This window comes from Phyllostomus hastatus, unplaced genomic scaffold (genome assembly GCF_019186645.2).
Source record: "Phyllostomus hastatus isolate PE091 unplaced genomic scaffold, TTU_PhHast_1.1 phas_contig_495, whole genome shotgun sequence".
Taxonomy (NCBI): domain Eukaryota; kingdom Metazoa; phylum Chordata; class Mammalia; order Chiroptera; family Phyllostomidae; genus Phyllostomus; species Phyllostomus hastatus.
Genome location: NW_025333895.1, coordinates 6051099 through 6073913, shown reverse-complemented (window position 1 = coordinate 6073913; position 22815 = coordinate 6051099).

The window sequence follows — 22815 nt, the reverse complement described above, 5'->3', positions numbered from 1 at the left end:
TGCCTCTGAACCTCCACCAGAGACCTCTCCCAGTAAATATCCCCCGAGGCCAAGCTCTGTGGGTAGCACTGAGGGCAGGCAGGGGCCCAGGCGCAGGTGAGCTTGCAGTGTTGATTTACAATAATGCGCACTAATAGGACTGGTCCGTGGTTATAAATAACATATGCTACGAGACACTGATATTATTCAGCACCCAGAAGTGAAGGAAGTCACTTCACGTGGGCATAGAAAAAAGCAAGACTGATTAGAAAAAACTTGATGAAAAAGGTGGCGCCTTGGACGGGGCACGTGGCCCCCTGCGGATGTGGCGCGAGGGCGTTCCCGGTGAAAGGAACAGTGTGAGCACAGGTGGAAGGGCGAGAAAGCGTGGCGTCCGCGTGGACAGCAGTTTAACGGACCCGCAGGGCCTGAGACAGTGTCTCTGAGACCTGGTTTCTCCCTCCGCCTCTGGGCTCTGCTTCCCTGGCGTGAAGCCACTCTCAGGCAGGGTCTCCGCACAGCGCGGCAGCGGCAGCGGCAGCAGCAGCGGCTGCAGACCGCGCTCCTGTCTGGCCGCAGCGTGTCTGTCGGCGCCCCAGCATTCCTAGAAAGTGACTCATTGGCTGGAAGGGGTCACGTCCCCAGGCCTGAAATAATCTCTGCGCCCTCGGCCAGGCCATCTGCCAGTTCCTGGAGGCTCTGATTACACTGCACGCTCATAAAACACACCGCTAAGAAAAGAGGCTGGCTCGCGGGCTCCCGAAGGCGTCCGGTTTGGCCCTACTGATGGCAATCGTTTCTTTGTTGTTGTTGTTTTCTTTTTTTGCTCAAATAAACTTTTTTAAATGCATTTTTTTTACACAAGGGTTTAACCAGTTAGTTTCATTTTGAGTGACTGGTTGCTATAAGTCACCTTTAAAAAAAAAGATTTTATTTATTTATTTTTAGAGAGGGGAAGGGAGGGAGAAAGAGAGAAACACCAATGTGTGGTTGCTTCTCATGTGGCCCCCACTGGGGACCTGACCCACAACCCAGGCATGTGCCCTGGCTGGGAATCGAACCTGCGATGCTTTGTTTCGCAGCCCGCACTCAATCCACCGAGCTATGCCAGCCAGGGCCAAATAAACTCTTTAGAAAAGCTGCAGACTGGGAGAAAATATTTGCAAGACATATATATGACTAAAGGCCGTTTCTATGACATATCAAAATTCTCCTACAACTCAACCACGTAAAGGCAAACCACCCCAGGACGTGGGGGCAGAAAGGAAACATCGCAAAGGAAGATGAACAGATGCATGAATGAGCACAATAAAATGTGCTCAACATTAGGCGCCATCAGACAAATGCGAATTGAAACCACAAGACACCCACGTGAATGGCTGAAACGAACCCGACGGACAGCACCCAGTGCCGTGAAGGTCACGGAGCGGCCGGAACGGTCCCAAAGCGCTCTCGGGCACACGTGACGGCACGGCCACTCGGGAAAGAGAGGTGGCAGGGTCTCACCACCTGAGACTACCCCGCGGTGTACCGCCACAGGCCCACCCCTATCTTCCCACGCAAGAGGCATCAAAACGTGTGTTCGCCAAGGAAGTTGAACGGTAAGTGTCACAGCCTAAAACCAGAAGCTGCCCGAGCGGCCAAGTCAGACAGTGGTGGCTGCCGAAAGTCGAGGGTGCAGCCTGAGCGGCAGAGGCCGGGAGGGAACTTCCTGGGGTGATGCTGATGTCCTACCCACGGATAGGGCTTTGGGCTGTGCAGTGTACACAAAACTCAGCAAATGTCAAGGTCGGTGTATTTTACTGCACGTCAGGTTTACGGTAAAAGAACAGTGTGTCAGTGGATTGAGCGTGGGCTGAGAACCAAAGTGTCACAGGTTCGATTCCCAGTCAGGGTACATGCCTGGGTTGCAGGCCATGACCCCCAGCAACCGCACATTGAAGTTTCTCTCTCTCTCTTTCTCCCTCCCTTCCGTCTCTAAAAATAAATAAATAAAATAAAATTTTAAAAAAGAACAGTGTGAAAACCCAGTGTCAGACTCTCGTCAATGATGCCTGTTTGGGCAGAAGCACACTTCTGCCTGCAGTTTCCTTCGAAATGCACTAGAAGTAAAATGGGTTTAATTGCTGCATGGAGGGACGAATAGACAAATAGACATGAGATAGAGCAAGTGTAGTAAAATGTTAGTAGTAGAATGCTGAGTAGAATGCTCAGTTTAGATGCTGAGTGCATTCGTATTCATTATTAAATTCTTCTGATTTTGCTGTTTGAGACATTCATAGTAACACACTGGGGAAAAAATCACATGACCCATCTTTGTCGGGAGGGAGCCGAGCCACGGACCTCAATCATAGATTTCGAGATCTCAGAGCCACAGATCTTTTTTTTTTAAAGATTTTATTTCTTTTTAGAAAGAGGTGAGGGGAGGGAGACAGAGAGGGAGAGAAATATCGACATGTGAGAGATACATTGATTGGTTGCCTCTTGCACGCCCTGAGCTGGGGACCTGGCCCGCAACCCAGGCGTGTGCTCTGACTGGGAATCAAACCCGTGACCTTTCAGTGTGCAGGCCAGCACTCCATGACTGAGCCACACCAGGCAGATAGACCTTGAGTGTGAGTGAAGAGCTCTATCCCCCAAGAAAGGCAGAGCTGTCACCAGAAGGAAAATGGACGCAGTGGACGTGAAGAACTCTTGTCCACTACAAACGATGACACACTAACCGCTCACGTCTGTGGGGGAAACAGGTTTGGTGAAGGCGGGCAAATCCAAGGGGTTGTGATCCTGCTGGAAACATCCGTCCTTCTCTGACTGCACCTAAGCGTTGGACAGAGGGTTCCTGGCCAGGCCAACACAAAATCATTTGGTTGCCTAGGAAACTTTGTGTCTTTCCCTCTGCACAGAGGGTAAAAAAATGACTGATAGAGATTGTTACACTAAACTTCCTTCCTCCCTTCTTTCCTTCCCTCTTTCCTTCCTTCCTTCCCTCCCTCCATCTATCCATCCACCCAACCACCTGTCCACGTGTCGATCCATTCATCCAGCATGGGCTCTTCCTGGGGTCCTCGCTTTCAATCATCCACCCTCACGCAGAGGCCGTGACCTCAGGACAAAGGTAGCTGGGTGGGGGCGGAAGTGCAATCCCAGGAGGAGTTGCAAAGGACACAAGATAACGACCAAACCGTGCGGAAAGCCTACGAGCCAGTCTGTGACTGGGAAGAGACGTGAGTCAGCAGAGAGAAATGGGCTGGGCCGGTGGGCGGTGGCAGCCGTGGCTGCGTCGGAGCTGAATGGGGGGGGGGCGCTGAGTTGCTGGTCGTGCAGGCCAGCCATAGACTGTGGAGCGGTTATTGTCAGAACGTGTGTGCACCCAGAGACTTCCAGAGATTCCAAAATGCCATGCTTTTTGGTCCCCCAAAGTAGGGATATAAATAAAATAGTGTAGGCACGTCCGTGTGTCTGGGTGGCAGCGAGTCGGGCTGAGGCTGGAAGTGTCTGGAAGGGAGAGAGGCAGGGAGGCTCCCCCGTCTCTGGTCACAGAGCTGTCCTCGCCTGTCCAGCGTTCCCCTTAGAACGCCGGTTCCCTGCTCTGTGACCGGGCTGTGGTGGTGGGCTCAGCTCCAGTCCCGCAGGCCAGGGAGGGACATAATGACCACTTCGCCCGAGCGAGGCTGCTGTGGAGCAGGGAACACAGGGCGCTTCCCCAGAAAATCCCACCCCGTGGGGCAGGAGGACGTGGCCGGGCTGCATTTCCACCCACACGTCCCTCCTGGTGACGGGCGGTTCATCTCCAAGGTCAAGTCAGCGCCCGGCACAGGGTCGGTTCCAGGGTCGGACCCCAGGCTGCCTTTGTAACACTCAGGTGTGCGGTCTGCGCCCAGCGGTGACATGTGCTTCCTGGTTTTCCTTGTCGACTGTCACAGCTGCCAGAGACTCGGGGCTCACGGAGGGTCGGTGACAACATGCCTGGCAGCCCCCGAGCGGTCTCTCCATCATCTAGCGGAGAAAACATAGACTCAGCTCACAGACCCCGCCTCCTGTGGGCCAGAGCCGATGGACAGTCTGATCCAGCAGAGTGGAGAGCAGGATGTCGCTTCAGACCCTGAGCCCTGAGGGTGATTCGGGCAGAGAAGGACTGCGGTTTGTTTGCAGAGGGAAAACCGACCAGCCCCGCAGGGGGAGCGAAGAGGAACGCACCAAAGTCAAGGGCTCCCAGGACGAACGAGTTCGTTTGTGAGTTACGGGGGGTCCCCCTCCTCCTTCCTTTGTCACCCACCTCAGTAAATCCAAAGAGGTCCCATCGAGCGAAAAGGCAGGTGACAGAACGACATGGTCAGTCTGATCCCTTCATGTACAAACAAGCCAAATGCACCACGCGAACCCCTCAGCTTGTTTCAGGGGCCCCATACACACGCGTGCACACGCACAGAGACGGCGGTGATGCTGGTGAGCGCGATGGCAGGTGGCACTACTGTCTGGGGCAGCGCAGGGGAAACCCCTTGTGTGATATAGTTTAAGCCTCACAGGCTCACACATTGGGTCCTATGGGTCACACCCGTTTCACAGAAGAGGAACCGGAGGTGCAGAGAGCTACAGCTAAAGGGCCCTGCCCACGGTCGGCACGTGGCCGGGCCGGATCGAGCAGCCACGTCTGTTGGGTGTGACAGCCTCAACCTCTAACTGCGATGTCATGCCATCTGGTAAAAATGTCCCCCTGCTGACGTCCACGCCCTTGGCTTCCGTTAAGGCCACGGTGGGGCAGTGAGGGAGGAGGGGCAAGGGGAGGCAGGGCAGAGAGAAGAGGCGCTGGGAGCCCTGAGCGGGGGAGGCCCCAAGACCCCTGTGGGGTCTCGAGCGGGGTTGGGAGCCTCCCTGGACGCCCCGAGGGGCCAGGGCAGTGCTGCCCCATGGCTAGGGGGCGCACGCGTCAGCGTCAGACCCGGCCGCAGTCAGAGAGCTCTGCCTCTCAGGAACCGACCCATCTTGGGCAAGTCCCTCCCGTCTCTGACGGAGCCCAGAGGGTCCTCCTCCGGACCACAGATCCGTCGCAGGGCTGCTCCTCGCCAGGCACATGGGACGGGCCCTGTGCACTGTAGCACGCGGCAAGAAAACGCTCAGAAGTGCCTGCTGGTGGGGCTGGCGCCACCAGTGGGGCTGAGGGCTGGGCCCCAGGGACTGAGCCACCAAACTGCGAATGGCAGAGAACAAGCCGGAAGGTGCTCCCACCCCAGCCAGGCCTGCCTCTGTCACCTGCGGGTTCAGAGAGGGCGGGGGTGCCCTGAGCGCAGATCAGTCCCGGCCGAGGTGCAGACGGAGGACGCTGCCCTTCCAGAGAGACAGCGGATTCTGCCAGCACCTCGCTCTGCAGCAGCACCTCCGTAATCACGGCAGAGTGCCCAGGGGCTGAGAAGGTCCTTTTGGAGGGCCGGGCTGGAGGCTGTCCGGGTTGCTAAGCCCTTAGGATTTCTTGGCTCCTCCTTAGAAATGATAGGGGCGTCAGATGATCCAGGACACGTGAACCCCTTGGAGGCCATAAGGCCATGCACCACCATGACCATGGAGCGTTGGGGTGCCAGGCTGGGCACCCCTGATGTGTGAAGTCTCACCACGTAGGCGTGGCTGTCTCCGAGAGAGGCAGCAGCAAGCTGAGGGGAGAAGGTTTTGTTAGCCGATTTCCCTGCTACGGAATGGCGCCTTTCTTATCTGTGTTCTGTTTACTCTCACTCAATACACATTGTCCCGAGTGTGCCCGCTTTAAACAACCATTTTGCCCTGCCTGGCTGGGTGGCTCCGTCGGTTAGGGCATCATCCCTATGCGCCAAGGTAGGGGGTTCAATCCCCGGTCAGGGCTCATACACGAATCAACCGAGGACTGCGTGACTACACAAACAACAAGTCATTCTCATTCTCTCTCTCAATAAACAAACAAACAAATAAACAAGTAAATAAATAAAGAAAATTTAAAAAATAAAAATAAAAACAGCATTAGGTTTTGCTCGTGATTTTCCGGTCAGGGACTCAGGCGAGGCTCCGCTGAGCTCCCCGGCCAGGGGCCCCTCGTGCACGCGGCTGTGGTCAGAGCTGAGGAGCTGGAACAGCGGGGTGGGGGCAGAAGCCACGGTCGGGGGTGGCGACTCGGGGTGGGATGGCCGCGGCCTCCCCGAGCATCCTCCTCTCGCGACGAAGTCTCAAGGCCTCCCCGTGCATCCCCCCGCGTGGGCTAGCTTGGGCTCCCTCCCAACATGGCAGCCTCCGGGCCGTGGGACTGGCCCCACAGAGGCTAATGGCTTCGAGAACAGATGCTCCAGAGAGGCGTACCTGCGAGGCAGACGCTGTATCGCCTCTCCGACCTTGCCTGGGAGATCACCTCTGCTCTCCTTTCCCAAGCCATGACCGGACGCCCTCTGCGTCGGCCGCCTGCTGTGGTCTTCAGGGGGGTGGCTGGCCAGCTGCAGGTGAGGTGGGGACCCGGAATCCGCTAGTCGAGTGGCAGCAGTTTCTTTAGAGGGGGGTTGGGGGCTGAGCTCTCAGCTGGCTCTAGCCAAGCGCATAAAAACAGCCACCTCCGTGAGGATTTTCTCCACGCCACACTGCTGCACGCGCCTCACACTCAAAGGTTATCATTCACGCCTCCTTCTGACTCTAGGAGGAGGGGCCCTGTGTATCCACGTGCTATAGTGGGGAAACTGGGGCCTGGAGGGGTTAGGGCCTTGCACTGAACGTGAGCTGAGTTGCCCCAGCAATCGACCCTGAGACAGAATCTGGCTGCAGACAGAGTCGGGGGGAGGGCGCCGAGACCAGGGCGGGAGGAGAGCCCTGCGAGGCTCCTGCGCGGCTGGGCCGGTGACTTTTGGCAATGGCCACAGATTTCCCCGAAGAGGTGAGATCCGCCTCACCTAGAGAGTAAAGCAGAAGTGACACTCTGTGACTTCCAAAGTGAGGTCACCAAAGCCGATGCACTGTCCTGCCCGGTCTACCGGGACCCTCACTTTTGGAGCCCCCAGCCGCCAGCCGCCACGTACGAGGTTTGACCCCCTGAGGCCGCCACGCCGTGGGGAAGCCCAAGCTACACGAGGGGCCACGTGCAGGTGCTTCTGCCGACAGCCCCGGCCCAGCTGAGCCCCCCGGTCGCCCCGCTCAGTGCCAGGCGTGTGAGGAAAGACTCTGCCGACTCGATGCTAATCCGCAGGCACCGAAGGGGTCCCGGCCATTCGATATTCGATCGTCCTACGTCCAGTCCCAGATATCAGGGGGGCAGAGTCCGAGTTCCCCGCTGGGCTCTGTCCGAATGTCCGAGCCACACATCCACAGGCGTGATAGAAGGGCTGTTTTGGGCCACCAAGTTTTAGGGCAGTTTCTCTGTAGGGATGTACTGGAGTAGGGGCACCCAGGGCTCGACTGTCCCGGGGTCCTCTGAGTGACCATGGGGGGCACACCCCAGAATCGCCCCACCTCCCACCGCTCATTGGATTCTGGTGTGCCTCATTGTGGGCTGAGCACACCGTCCCAGGCACGGAGAGGGGAGGAGCCCACAGATAAACTGGGGAACTGTCTTGGGTGGGAGTGGGGGTGGCTGCCTGGGGAGGGCCCGGCCAGAGAAGGCTGCTCGGTGGTGGAGTCTGGACTCGAACCCTGCGCTCCCTGTCCCCACGGAGCCCAGTCCTGCTGGTAGACTGCCGTGGGGACGATGAGAGGCCCAGGACACAGGCTGGGGTTGTGCTGTGACGTTTGCATGTGGCACGCACGGGGCCACACATCAGTGAGAAGGACGAACGTGTCCCCTGACATGGCGCAGAGCCACCCTCCCCCCATCCTGGGCCGCCGGGACGATTATTCCGGTTCCCGCCCAGGGTCACGAAAGCAGGCCGCATCCCAAGATGCACTTTGCCATTGCACCTCCCTGTCTGTTTCCCCAACCCAACCGGTGCCTCATGATGGACTGGGGGTGGGGGGCGGGTCTTCAGGCTCTGAGTCGCTCGTGGTGCCCAGCTCTGCGAGGGCTGCCCGGCTGGCTGCCCCCGGGGCCAGGTGTCTGGGACAGCGTCCAGCACACAACAGGTGCTCGGGAATTATTTTCAGCCAAGGAACAAGAGCGGTTGCTCAATGATGTTCCCTTGTGAATAAATAAACACACGAGTACACAAACGGAGGCTTCTCTGACACAGTCCAGTCCACAGGACCGCCCCTTCTCCTGGGGAGTCTCAGTGTTTCCCGCCAGCAGCAAGGCCAGCCTGTGAATCCGTTTCCTGGTGTATCTCGGTGGCCTTGGCCTTGACCTCGTCTCTGAGAGGCAAGGCGCCGCCGCAGCAGCGCCTGCTTCCACGTGAGCATGCACTTTCATACCTCCTATGCTTTCTACGTAAAAGTACTGGAAAAAAAATCTGATGTTTTTGAAGATGAATTCTGGATTTACACGCATGGCAAATTATGAAGGACAGTTAGAAACGGCTGGTGGCAAACCCCGATGTTGTGAAAATAAAAGATGGGAGGGTTAAAACGGCCAGACGTTGACTTACGACTTTTGTGTCTGAATTCCTGTGTCTGCAGCCAGCCGCTTTCTTTAGTCGAGCTCGGGGGGTGGGGGTGGGGCAGCAGGCTGTGCGTGGTTCGCGGGACAGCCCAGGACGCTCCGCTCCACTGCGGGAGACTCTGAGTCCGGGGTTGCCGCCCCGAGGACGTCTGAAACGCCCCAGACTTGAACCTGTCAGGGCCCCGAAACTTTCTTCAGGGAGGGAATTCTCTGAGAAAATCATCTGCCTCTACCATAGTCAATGTCCGGGTTTCTACTTCTTTCCAAGTGAATTTTAGTCATTTTCTAATTTCTTGGAATTGGCAAATCATTCATCCAGATTTTCAGTTTTGTCAGCCTGGGTCTGTCCGTGGATTTCTCTCCTACTTTCTGGAACCTTCCCCACAATTGCCTCCCCTTTCTCATCCCCCACCTCGTATATCTGTTGTTCTTCCCTTTTCTTTTTTTTTTAAAGATTTTATTTATTTATTTTTAGAGAGGGAAGGGAGGGAGAAAAAGAGAGAGAGAGAAACATCAATGTGAGGTTGCTGGGGGTCATGGCCTGCAACCCAGGCACGTACCCTGACTGGGAATCGAACCTGCGACACTTTGGTTCACAGCCCGCGCTCAATCCACTGAGCTACGCCAGCCAGGGTTGTTCTTCCCTTTTCTTCAAGATTTTGAATAGAAGCCGAGTTTTCTTTTTCACGCACAACACACTTAACATCGCAGGATAACATGCACAGCGTGAAACCTGCCGTCCCGGCCAGCCCTAAACGCCCTGCTCGGCGGCACCGAGTGCCGTCGCACGCCGGCCGTGCGCCCGCAGCCGCCCTCCGCCCAGAGCACTGCTCCTCTCCCAGAACCGAGACTCCGTCCCCGGTGAACCTGACTCCCTCTTCTTCCCGCCCCTCAGCCGTGCCAGACATGCTGCCACCGCATCCTGCGTTCTGCTTGGTTTGACCACTCCGGGATCCTCTACGTACGAAGAGTCACACGGCATTTATCCTCTTGTGGCTGGCTTATTCCGCTTAGCACAGTGTCCCCAAGACCCATCTGTGTGATAGCAGCTGTCAGCATGTCCTTCCTTGTTAAGGCTGAATGATACTCCACTGTGTGGCTAGACCACGTTTTCTTTATCCATCACCCATCAGTAGACACGTGGGTTGTTTCCACCCACTGGCCGTTGTGGCCAACGCTGCCGTGAGCATTCTGTACGACAATGGAGGCTGACTTTGGAAGCCGTTGTCCCAGGAGGGGCGAACCAAGAACCCCCACTGCAGGTTCCCGCGGGAGGAATCAGCCTCAGGGGACCGCTGGCTGGCAAAGACCTCACCGGGTCTTCTGCAGATGGGGAGACGAGGCTCCGAGAGGAAGAGCAACGTGCCTGAAGTCGCACAGCCAGGAAGCGGAGCGGAGCTTTGAACCCGGGACTGCCGCAGGAAGAAGCGCTGCTTCCCAGCCGCCCGCCGGGTCCGCCCCTTCTGGAACCCTCTGAACCACCCCGGTGCCCGCTCAGCGCCCGGCGGGCCTGTCCGAGGCCCGCGGTGAACCTGGAGGGAGCCGCCCCTGGGCGCTGGGTGGCCGGCTGTGGGAGTCTGCACCCGTTTTGTCCATTACGCATGAAAAGCAGATGTGACTTTAAACATCCCACCTCGGCCGCCTGGGCCGGGCGCAGCAGGGCCCCAGGCACAGGCGCAGCCAATCCAACTGGGAGTGACCGGAGGGCAGACAAGCTGAAAACGCCGGGCACGGGAGAGCCACCGCTCTCTGCTCACAAACACAGAAATCGCTTTCCCCGACTCCCACGTGGATTCGCATTCAGGGCAATTTCCCTCTCGATGGCGCAGCTCCACGAGGGGGCTCAGGCTGCGAACGTGCGACTTCCCAGCTAAATGACATCCAGTCCCGGCACCGGGCACGGGGCTCCGGAGCCCCTCGGCCTCCCTGGCGCTGCTCGGAGGGGTGTGTGAGGGCCCCTGAGGGTATCTCAGAAGCAGCTCCTCATACTCAAGCCTCAGCCTCCCGGTTTCTGCTGGGGTGAGCAGGGGCAGGGGGCAGAGGCTACATGCACACCGGTCCAGCCCTGACTCTGTGCGCCATAACCAACAGCCGGGCACGGAGGCTCAGAGACTCCAAGGTGCACGCCCGAAGTCACACAGCTCCAACCAAGGAGCCCCTGAGTGTCGGAACGCCAGGGCTGGCCAGCAGGTGCGGTCCTGTGTGGTCCTGGCGCCCTTCACAGGGGGCGGAGGCAGTGTGGGCGTGGCCCAGGGTACAACATATGGCTTTGCGGATTCTGGGGCCCCCTGAAGCCAAATCCTAGGATCGCACCTTAGACCCCCACGTACGACCTCTGAGCCGAGGGTCTGAGGCATGGCCGAGGCGGGGGGGACCCTGAAGTGGGTGCCAGCCCACCTTTCTTCTGCTGTGGCTGGGGGCTGGGCTAAGCCTTCAGCTCCAGGGAGGAGGAAGGCCACCGAGGCCAGGAGCCACCCGCCCGCCCCAAGTGTCCCTGACGGGCTAGAGCTGGGCCTCAGCAGCCGGCTCCCTGCCTCCGGAGCGTGCCCTTCACGTCCAGGCCAGCCGGCCCTTATGGGGGGGGGCGGGGCTGAGTCAGGCAAGGAGGCACAGAGCGCCCCACCCCACGGGGCCATGCGCGTGGAGAGGGAAGGCTCCGACGCACCCCTCCCGGGCTCAGTCCGTGACGCTGCCTCCTCTCGACTGTGTGACTGTGGGTGGGTCATGCAACCCCTCTCTGCCTCAGGCCTCCCTGTCCCCAAGAAGGGTCCTGGCCTTTTCCAGGACCTTCCCTGTGCTCTCTCCGGGAGGAACGTGGGAAACACAGGAGAAAACCAGGCGGCACCTTGGGTGGGCCGAGGAAGAACGGAGGGGACTGAGAAGTAGCGGCCCAGCCTGCGTCTCATCCACGACAGTCCCCTTGGGGTGACACTGGCCCCGTGGCAGTGGCTCTTCCTCCAGCAGCCACAGCTCTTACCACACAGGCTGGCGGCGTCGCAAAACGGACGCATCGTCCCCTCAGCCCCCTCATTGACCGGTGCTCGGTGTACTGGGGTGCTCAGAGGGGGCCACCCACTACGGGGGATTCGGGCAGAGCTGAGGACCCAGGAGCTGACTGAGACCTGTTTCTTCACTCGGCCAGTCCTGCTGGTGGCCCGTGAGGGACAGGCTGGTCCTGTCCTGGGCCCCGGAACCCACTGACGAGGAAGGCCAGGCGGAGCCCGCGGAGTGTGTGTGGAAGGGGAAGGGAGAGCAAGGGAAGGGGAAGAAAAAGGCGCCTCCCTCCTCGGTGCCTCCTGTGTAAGCAGCCTGCGCCTTTAACGAAGTTCATCGGTCCCGGCTCCCTCCTGCTGTAGGGGCTCCCCTGCCTCCCCCCGCGCCCTCTGCCCACCCCGCAATGTCCCCCGTTCTGCGGGGCCTGGCCCTGCTGCACCCTGGCTTCAGCCCCTCTCACCCCAAACTCCCACCTTGCTGACTTCCACGCACTTCTCAGAGCACGCTGTCTCTCGTTTCCATGCGTGTTAGTTGCCAGGCTGCTGTAACCAAGCAGTACGGACTGGGTGGCTGAGACAGCAGGCATTGACTATCCCCCGTTTCTGGAGTCTGAGGTCAAGGTGTCCGCAGGGTGGGTTCCTCCCGAGGGCTGTGGGGGGACCCTGTTCTGCTTGTCCCCAGTTTCCGCCGGTTTGCTGACAATCGCTGGCATTCGGGGCCCTGTGGAAGCCGGGGGCTCACCTCTGCCTTCACCCTCACGTGGCATCACCCCACATAGCCTCTTCCTCTGTGCGTGCCTCCGTCTGGTCCCGTTGGATTGGGGGTCCCCTCCTTCTCCTGTCCGACCTCACCGTGACTAGTTACCCCTGCCACGATCCCCTTTCCAAATGAGGTCCTGTTCCGAGGTCCTGGAGGACAGCACTTTAACACAGGACTTGCGGCGGAGGGAGACGCAGTTCGACGCATCACATCGCAGCCTTTGCCCACGCCGTGCCCTCTGCCCGGAACTCCCTCCCTCGAGCGGCCCGGCCGGCGGCATCCACCTGCTCCCGGGAGTCCACTCAAGCACGCCGCTCGGCGAAGGCCTCCCAGGAAGCAGCTGAGCTAAAAGTGACCCCCTCCACTGTGCCCTGCTGTCCTTGCACAGCCACCGGCCAGCACCTCCAGTGCTTGGTACCCATCTGTCTGCCCCTTTGTCTCCATAGCTTGTCACCTCCTTAAGGGCGATGGCTGTGCCTCCCTTATCTGAGCGTGCTCGGCACCCTGGCAGGTCTGGCACCGAGGAGGTGGCCCTGGCTCACCGCCCACTGAATCAGGGCACACACCGAGGAGGCAGGGAAGATGAGGGGAAAGATGGAGAAGTGTGGAGGGCACTATAGACCGATGACACTTGTCCCCTCTGAACTTCCCCTCTACTGGGGAGACCTGCGTGGTCCCCTGGTTCCGACGGAACCGCAAGAACCAGTGCTGTGTCTGGGATTTTCGCTGGTGGATGGATGGTCGAGGTGGGGGTGGGGGACGGGAAGAGATTCCCGGGGCTCAGGTGGCAGGGGTGGGGACGGCGTATGTTGGGTGGGGGTCACAGTGGGAGGAGGGAAGAATCTGGAAACCCGCAGGGCCAAGCCCTGCCCCCGACAGGAGCAAACCACGGCCCTTAAACACTCCCCAAACAAACGGACTCCGTAAACCTGGTCTCGGAGTAACAACAACAACGATAAATAAAAGGGGGGAGTGGAGGCAAGGAGAGGGTACTCAGCCGGGCCCCTCCCCCGGTCCCCCAAGGAGGGAAAGCACATGGAAAAATTGAAATTAGTTGTGACAGCTGAAATTCTCTGCTCTACAGACGACATTTGACAGGGTACTTAAAAAAAATAATAAGAAAAGGGAAAGTGGTCTGGGTCGCCGGCAGAAGGGGGGGACTGGGGGATTTCAAGTGACACAAGACGCATAATTCCAGCTTCTTAGATTGCAAAAGCTCTTCTTACCTAAGGGGCCTGCTGCCTTTATTTTTATCCAAATGGCTCAATTACCGCAAAGCCCCACAGAGAAAATTACGGATGTTTGCCTCTATTTTTCTCCTCTTGTCTCGACAACTGTAGATATTTTGTTTTCCTTCTTTCTCTTGCTCTCCCTCTCTCTCTTTTTTTTTTTTTTGTGGTTGGGGGGAAAGACAGAAGGGTGCTGTGCAGATGGGCTAAGGGCCGGAGGCTTCTGAATTGCTCCTCAAAGCCCGGATCTCTCACACACGCGCGTGCGTGCACACACACACACACACACACACACACAATCTTCCACCGCACCACAACTGGTCTTGTTGTGTGTGTCCACTTGGACCTGTGTCCTTTCCGCCTTCCAAGCGTGCCCTTGCTGTCCCTTGACCTCGTCTCTGCCCCCCTCCTGGGGTCTTCCTCCCTCCGGCTGGCCCCCCGCTCACGGCCCAGGGGCGACAGCTCCCTCGGCAGCTTCTCTGGGCCTCTCATCCGTCTGCCCAGCGGGCACCCGCTCCTCATGGCTCTCTGTCATCTCAGCCATTTCCAAACCCTGCAATAGACACAGGGAGGCACAGAGGTGCCCATTTGCCAACCTTCCTCTTGGGTCCCTGGTTGTCATTTTCAGAATTGGCTCCCTCCGGGGAGCCGGGCGGGAGGCTGCTGCGCTCACACCTGCCCGCTCTGCCAGAGGTCGGAGCCTCAGAACTCGCCACAGTTTTCAGGAAGGTCTATTTGGGGGACAGGGGCTCTGGGGTCCAAGGAATAGTGTCTGAGCGTCGTCGGGCCCCAGGACCATGACAGGTGAGGCCAAAGGGGCGGGGCGCTTGTCAATACATTTCACCTCTCCTCACCTGCGGGGTCGAACCTCGCTCCATCCCACCCCCAACTCTGATCTGGGCCGCCTCGCCACCTGGGCCCAGGAGGAGGCCACAGCCCTCTTCCCACCCCCCTCCCTACTGCCCTCGGGCCCTTCCTACCCAGACCGGGTCCCTCCCTTGCTCAGAACCCCTTCTTGGGATGTAAATCACTTCTCTGCCCCTGGTCCACCCGGCCCTGCAGGTCCAGCCCCGCCCTCCCCTCCAGCTGCAGCCAGAAGTCCCTCCATCACTCCCAGCTCCTTCCCGCCCTGGCCTCTGCAGCCGGGCACCCTACAGCCTGGCTTGCTTGTTGCCTCGCTCTTCGCCCACCCAACTCCCACTCAGCCTCAGGGGGCACGGAGATAAACAACTCTTCCTCAAGGAGACTTATGGGCCTTCCCCCCCACCCCCACTCCTGCCCCCCCAACAGTCCAGGGCGTTCACAGCTCTCATAGCCACTGCACTTGGGGTGACGTGCAAACTATCGAACAGCCGCCCAGACAGGGCACAACCAATCAGAAGGCACGCTGGCTGCAGGCTCCTGCGGGCACCCCCACGGAGAGGCTTCCGCCCTTTGTGGCCGGGCAAGGCGGGGCCTGCGTGCTGCGGCCCGGGTGATGAAAGGGACAGAGAAGTATCCCAATAGTTTCACCATGGTCACTGTCAGAGACAACCCACTCGCCCGACCCTGTCCTGCATGGGTCTCCACCCACTCGTGTCCCTGCAGGAAACGTCGAAACCTGTACAGAACTCTTCACGAGTGTATCTGAGCCAAACCGATGATGACACGTTGGAGAGCAAGACTCCAAACGCTCCAAAGAAAAACCATTCTGCAGCTTCTCTCTCGGAGGAGCGGGGAAGATTGCGCGGAGGTGGGGAGAAGGGGAGGCGGGGACTGGGTTTGGGGCTTCAGAGGAGGGTCTGGAAGAGGGGCATTTCCAAGGCGTTCACCTAGACGCACAGAAACAATGGGCAGGGCTCACTGAGGCAGAGATAAACCTTTCACTAAAGAGTGAGGTGCCTGCGCCTGCTGCGGAACTGCACTGCACGGCCACTGCGCTCAGCGCAGCCTGGTTCTGGAGCGAGAGCAGGCACACAGACCAATGGAACAGGACAGACAGCCCCGGGATAAACCTGTGTCTCTGTGGTCACTCACTGTTTGGCAAAGGAGGCAGGAGCACCCAGTGGGGTAGAGACAGTCTCTTCAGTAAGTGGCGGGAAAATGGAACAGGTACACGCAAAAAAAAATTAAATGAGACTACCGACTTACACCATGCATAAGAATAAACTCAAAATGGATACAGGACTTAAATGTAAGTTGCGAAACCGTAAAAATCCTAGAAGGCAACATAGGCAGTAAAATCTCAGGCATCTCTCATAGCAGTATTTTTTGCCAATGTGTCTCCTGGGGCAAGGGAAACAAAGAAAAAATAAACAAATGGGACTGCATCAAACCAAAATTGCCCAGCAAAGGAAAACCATCAACGAAATGAAAAGGGAATACACTGAATCATATTCATATTCACCAACGATACATCTGAGAAGGGGTGAATTTTCAAAAGAACTTATATAACTCAACAGCAAAAAAAAAAAACCCCAAACAATCCAGTTGAAAAATAAGCAAAGGACCTGAACAGACACTTCTCTAAAGAGGACACACAGATGACCCACAGACATACGAAAAGATACGCAACATCAGTACCCACCAGAGAGATGCCAGTGAAAACCACAATGAGACACCATCTCACACCTGCAGTAATGGCCACCATCAATCCATCAACAAGCTACAAGCGCCAGGGAGGGCGTGAGGAAGGGGAACCCTCGTGCACCGGTGGTGGGAATGCAGACTGGTGCAGCCCCTGTGGAAAACAGTGTGGAATTTCCTCAAAAAAAAAAAAACAAACTAAAAACGGATCTGCCTTTTGGCCCAGTGATCCCACTTCTGGGAATACATCCTAAGAATCCCTCGTCACCAATGCAAAAGAATACACGCACCCTTATGTTCACAGCAGCTTTATCTACAACAGCCAAGATTTGGAAGCAACCGAGTGCCCGTCACTAGACGAGTGGATAAAAAGGCTGCGGTACATGTACGCCACGGAATACTACGCAGCGGTGAAACAGAAGGGGCTCTTACCTTTTGCGACGGCATAGAGGGACCTGAAGATTATTTTGCAAAGTCAAATAAGCCAGTTGGAGAAGACAAGCACCATGTGATTTCACTTACAGGTGGAATCTAGTGAACGGAACAAACAGATGAAGAAAACAGACACAGGGGCGCGGACACACGGACCGGGCGGACAGCTGTCCGAAGGGAGGTACGGGGCCCGGATGAAAGAAGGTGGAGGGACTAGCTAAAGAACAGTAGGCATGACCCACAGACGAGAGTCTGGTGATGGCCAGAGGGAGGCGGGGCAGGGGCTGGGTGGAGGGCGGGCAAAGTGGGGGCAGAATTGGGGCATCTACAATAGAGTCAACAATACAAATAAAGTAAAAAAAAAAACCAAAAAAACATTCCTTCCCCGGGGTGTGACGACCCACCATGACCCACCCAGGTAGGGATTTATGACCAGATCACCCTGTGAGGCCACTGTCCAGAGAATCCCCTTTTCTCTCCGACCTAGTAATTCTCAGTTTATGCCCATCACTTCCACTAGCTGTGAGCCCGCCGCAGGCAAACTGTGTGTTCCCTGCTCACTGCTGTATCTGCAGGGTGGTGCACACAGTAGGTGCTTGATAAATAGCTGCCAACGGACTGACAGGCCCTTGGGGCCAGGCCCTTCCTGCGGGGGTGGAGGCATGAATTCTGTGCCTATGAGTCTCCTCCTCAGCCTGCATGTAGCTTAGCCGCGTGCGGGCGGCCAGCAGGGGAGTAGAATCCACGTGGAACATGACCGTGGCAGGGCGCATGGCCTCGTGATGGAACTTCACAGGCTTCAGGGCCAAACAGGTGCAAATTCTAACCTCAGTGTTTTCTCCCATGGGAACCTCCTGCGACGTACGAGACCCCTCTGGGCCTCAGTGCCCTCACCTGTCCAGGGGCAGGGCAAATGCTAATGCACGCAAATTACTTAACTCCTGGTGCCCGCCCGTGGCACTCTGATTGATTTGGCTATTTTTCTTCTCCCCTTGCCTTCCACTGACCGGAGGGAGCCCGGGGGGTTGATCTCTGCCCGCCCCTGCGATCACCCGAGACACGTGGTTTCTGAGCGTCCGTTTCTCCTGAGCGTGCAGCCACAGAGAGGACCAGAGCGGACGAGAAGCCGGCCTGTGGCAGCTACTTTCCGCTGAGTGCGCGCCTGCCTCGTGGGCGCTGGGCCGCCGGCCTCACACGGGGTCTCGCTGTCTCCTCCCTGCCCCTCCGGGTGGCCCTTGTCTGCAGCTGGAGACACTGAGTCCCGGAGCGCTTGAGCGATGTGCCCAAGGTCACTCAGTGGCAGAAACTGGGTTTGACTCCAGGTCCTTCTGAAGCCAGCTCCTTTGCATAGTCCTCCTCAGGACCCTCCGTATTCCTGGAAGCCCAAGGGTCCTGCAAGGACTGACCCCCACTGTCATCTTCTCCCTTGATCCTTTCGTGTCCCCCTCAAGCTCCTTCACCCTCCAGTCAGTCCCCCAGACAGATGGGGTGCTCTGTTACCCCCTAGCCTTTGCAAATACTCTCTCTTTTTTTTTTTTTTTTTGCATGTGCTATTCCCTGCACCGGAAACACCCTTCCGCTCCTCGTAGTGTGGTTAACATTCCCTGTCCTCCAGGGCTCAGCCAGGCCTGACTCCCTCAGGGGTGCTCTCCTGTCTCCCTGGGACTCTGAGCAATGCCCCCTTTCACGCCCTCCCCCATAGGGGGAGGCCGTCACACTAACCGGCGGATTCCCCCACCAGCCCGTGAGCCCCCGAGGCCAGGGCCTCCGCCGGCCATTTCCGGCTGTCTCTGGAGTGCACAGCACGGGGTGTGTCACAGAACAGGCGCTCGACACACGTTTACTGACCGAACACATGAAAGAAAAACTGCAGCGGCCACTCTCCTGAGTGCCCGTGTCACGCGACGTGCGGGAGCGAGCCGTAGCCCCACGAGCGCAGTGGAGGGTTTTCGGTGTAAGGGAAGATGGGCAATTCACGGCAGTATGGATTCTACAGAAGCTTGCCGCATGTGCGGAGCGTGACTCAAAATGAGCATTCCGCCGGAAAAGGTGTTTGAAGAATGTTTTTTTTTTTCCCTTAAAAAGCAAGATGTGAACAACCCAGGAAGGATCAATGAACGCCCTGAGCACAGAGAACATTCCACGAGTGCACAAGTCACTGCGTGCTTACTGGGGAACGCAGAGCTGCGGGGTGCAGCTGGAGAGGGGGGCGCACCCCCAGATCGGGCACCGCGGGGGTGACTCTGAGCTGACGCCAGCACCAGGGGTGCAGAATAACGTGCACCACGGTCACACTTACCGGGTCGCCCTGCCGAACCGCACCGCGGCCTGCCCGTGCTGGGGCTGGGGGCCGCTCTGGGCAGGGACGCCAGAAGGCGCCGGGAGGTGGTCCGCAGAGCGCGGGGAGAAGCATGCGGAGGTCCTGGGTGGGGGTCGACGGTAGGGGAGCGGAGATGTGTCTTTGGCAGCTGACCTTCCTGCTGAGCCTCAGTTCTTCCACCTGCAAAATGGGCCGTTGTGAAGGCTCAGTGAGATCCTGGGTGTGGGGTGCCCGTCACAGAGGAAGCGCTGGGTATCGGTGCTGGGCGTGGCTGCTGTGACCTAAGACCGTGGTATCATGGCCTCAGGCAGTCGCGGCCCCAACAGGAGCAGCATCTGCCCTTAAGAGAATCAGCTGGGGATGTGGCCATAAGCATAGATCATGTCCAAGGTCAAGGGCCAGAATTTTGAGACCCAGGTTTAGGGCACTGGTGAACTTTACAAGTAGAGCCGGGTACTAGGACCCAAGGACCTTGACCCCAGGCCCAGGAGAACACACCCTGAATATGCCCTCCCTAAATTCTGGGGCAGAGACCGTGGAAGGTGGGGCCTAGTCAGGGTTTCTGAGGAGCAAACGAACCCTAAAAATTGGTCCTGTCACCCCCGGCTGGAAACTGCTCCCAGCCTGCAGGGCTGCTCTCAAACAGGCTCACTGCAGAATCCTTCAAATGAAACAAACCTTCACTCCGGGAACCTAAATGCACAAGCCACGAGCCTGGGGGCCGCCTCTCTCTGGTTTATCTTCCTCCAGGTTGCTGGGGTGCCTCTGAGGAATCCCTAGAATCCCAGGAAGCTCCGTTTGAACTGTGGCCCTAAAGCTCAAGTGTAAGTGCCTGAGACAGTGTGTAAGGTGCGCCCCGCCCGGTGCAGCCAGCTGACCGCCCCACACACCTCGCCTCCTAGCTTTCCCCCGCGGCACCCTGTGCCATTCAGGAGGGGCTGCTGTTCCCCGGCCCCCACTCGCACCCCGGGCTCTCCCATAGACTGTTTCTTCCTCCCCAGTGCTTTGCACCCCCCTAACTCCTATGCACCCTTCAAAGCCCAGTCAAGCATCACCTCCTTCAGGGACCCTTCCCGGGACCCTGTGGGTGGTTTTTAACTGTCCTCCCTTTCTGGGCATGCCCTGCTGAGAACATTCATTGCCCACCTTGTATGGCTACTGAGCTGTGCAAACAGGCTGTCCCTCGCAGGAATTCAGAGCTGGGGCCTCAGCCTCAGAGAACTGGGTTCAAATCCTGGATTTCCGCACAACACCGTGGTTCCTCGGGCAACCTTCCTGACCTGTCTGAGCTCAGTTTCCTCATCGGCAAAGTGGGAGCGAGCAACAGCGATGGCCGCCTCCCACTGCCGACAGGAGAGTCAGGTGGGCGGGGTGCACGGAGCTCAGCCCAGCGTCCCGCCCTGCCCGGTGGTCCCTGGCCGTGCCCTTCCCTGCGGGTGCCCGTAAAGTCCCGCTTGGGAGCAGCAGATGCTGCGGTTGGGGCCACAGAGAGACAGGAGCTGGGGACCGGCCCTCAAGTTGCTGACGATCCAGGCTGGGGGGCAGAAGTCTCGACGCAGGGCGACAGAATGAGGCAGCACTGTGTAAACGCAGGGAGAAGGGGGTGAGCCCCTCTGGCTGGGCCATGCGTTTTGGCCCACACAGACAGACAGACAGATGCTCAAGTGTGTATTGAAATGAAATGACCTGAGCTCAGTGGGAGGACAGAGCCCCGAGCTGCAGAGGTCCAGGGGCATTTGTGGGGCGCGAGAAGCCACTCCCGGGGCTGAGGGGGGGCAGGGTGTGGGTGGGTGAGGGAAGGCACGGCTGGGGCTGGGGGCTGGGGGCAGCGGGAGCCAGGGAGTCCCCGCGGTGCTGGGGTGGGGGCAGGAGGGGAGCACCCCTGTTTCCCAGAGAGGGGGACTCTTTATGCCGACTCTGCCGCAAACTACCTGAGGCTGCTTCACAGTCGTCTCATTATCTTCCCTTTCTCTCAACCTCCCCGCATTGTCTGGATGTTCTTCGTAATGAGCGTGTGTGCCTTTGAAAATCAGAAAAAGCAATTAAGTTCTTTTCATCCGCAAGGTTTCTCTCCCCCCTTGAATCGCATTCACAAAAGACCGTTGGAGTCAAGTTTACGAAGTAAAACAGAGGAGACATTGGAAAGAACTGAAGGGAGCAGTAATTATACCAGGAACCTGGGAAGAGTGAGTTATTTTGATCAACGGTTCACTTTGACTTGGAGCTTCCAAAGACAAGGCCAAAAGGGAAGCCATCCGAGGCAGAAGATGGGGCAATAACAATGACCCACATCCCACGGCTCGGAAAGGCAGAGCTAGGGAAGCAGAGGATCCTGGGAGCGGCTCCAGCCTGCTGAAGCCTGGGGTCTTGCTGGAACCTCTCTGCACCCCTCTGGGGGCTGCGGGGGGGGCCACCATCGCTGCCTTCACTGTGCGGGGGAGAGAGTGGAGGCTTAGAGGGCTTGAGCATCAGGCCCAAGCGGGACGTGGCCCGGGGGCGGGGGGTTTAGAACCAGAACTGCTCAGACCCCTGAGCCCGTGCGTGTGTGCCACCTGCAGCCGTGGCTCCCCAGCTTCCGGGGAAGGGGCAGGCGGAGCCCGCGGCACCGTCCAGCGGACAGAGCTGTCCTCCAGGGCGGTGCAGGGGCAGGAGGCCTTGCCGGCCTCAGCGCCCCTGGCCCAGCAGCTGTGAGCCGCTGCCTGGGCCTCCCTGCCGGAGTCCCGAGACGCAGTGACAGTTGAGCCCAGAGCCGGCAGGGTGCCGGCAGGGTGCGTGGGCACCCGTGTGACAGAAGGGACAAGCCTCTGGCAAACCTGTAATCCTCTGATTCCTGAAACTGTTCTGTGCTTCCCCACCCAGCAGCGGAGGGAGGGCTCCTGCTTCCCCTCTCGATCCCCACCCCCAACTCCTTCTCCACCTGGAAACAAGGAAGGAGCCTTTGAAAGAGAAAGCAAGCGAGAAGCCTCGCTGCCCCTACCCTTTCCGTGCCCTGAGCAGAAGGCCCCGCTCCTGCTGTGACCTGAAGGGTCCTTCTGACCCAGCTCTTGCCACTTCTCCAGCCTTCCCTCCCTGTGCTCTGTCGGGCCCCTGAGTCAGCCCTGCCTCCTGGCCTTTTTGTACACGGCATCACTGTCCACTGTGACCCTGGCCCGTCGCTGCCCGCACCCTGGGCTGGCTCTGGGCCGATCCTCTAGGTCCCCCCCGCTGAACTCACTCTGGTTCCTGAAACTGGGTCAGGGCACCCCGTCCTGGGTCCATCCACCCGAGGCTCTGGACCACTAACTACGCTGGGCAGCCATCGGGAGCCGGCAGAGACCTTGGAAGACATCGGCCAAACAGCTCCGAGGGTGAAAGGGGAAACCGAGGACTAGAGATGAGCAGTGACCCCTCCCCCAGTGGTCTCAGAGCAAGTTGGTGGGCCGCTGGGGAGAGAATCTTGCCCTCCCAGCGCCCCCCACCCCACCTCCTGGGGGAGGGCGCTGGGCTCCGGTGCAGGGGGACCTCCCCCAGAAGGGAGGCCCGAGGGCCAAGGGGGGGGATGGGACAGGCCCCCCCCCCCAGCCCTGCCGGCAGCTGCTTGGCACAATCAGCCAACAAGTGGCTGTTTTGTGGAGTTCCTGCTGATGTGTTTTAAGTGGCTCTGTGAGTGCGGAACGCTCGGAGGAGAGCCGGGCAGACAAAGGGAGCGAGTGCATTAGGTTTTAGGGGGCTGTCTTGCACACATCCGACATGCCCCTTTGAAGCACGGCCGGCTCGCTCGGCCCTGAGAGGATGATAAAGAGACAAGAGGGAGAGTGCGGACCGGCGGGCGCGCCCGCTCGCACGCACGCGCACCGTCTGGGGCTCCGAGCGGAGACATAATGGCTGGAGACGTCGGAGCGAGCCGTCGGACAGATGGGGCCCGCCCCGCCGCGGAGGGGAGGCTCTGTGGGGGGGGGGTGGCGAAGAAAGTCTCCAGGTGAAACAGAATGACTGCATGAGCCGCCCATTGTGCCCGGAGAGGGTAA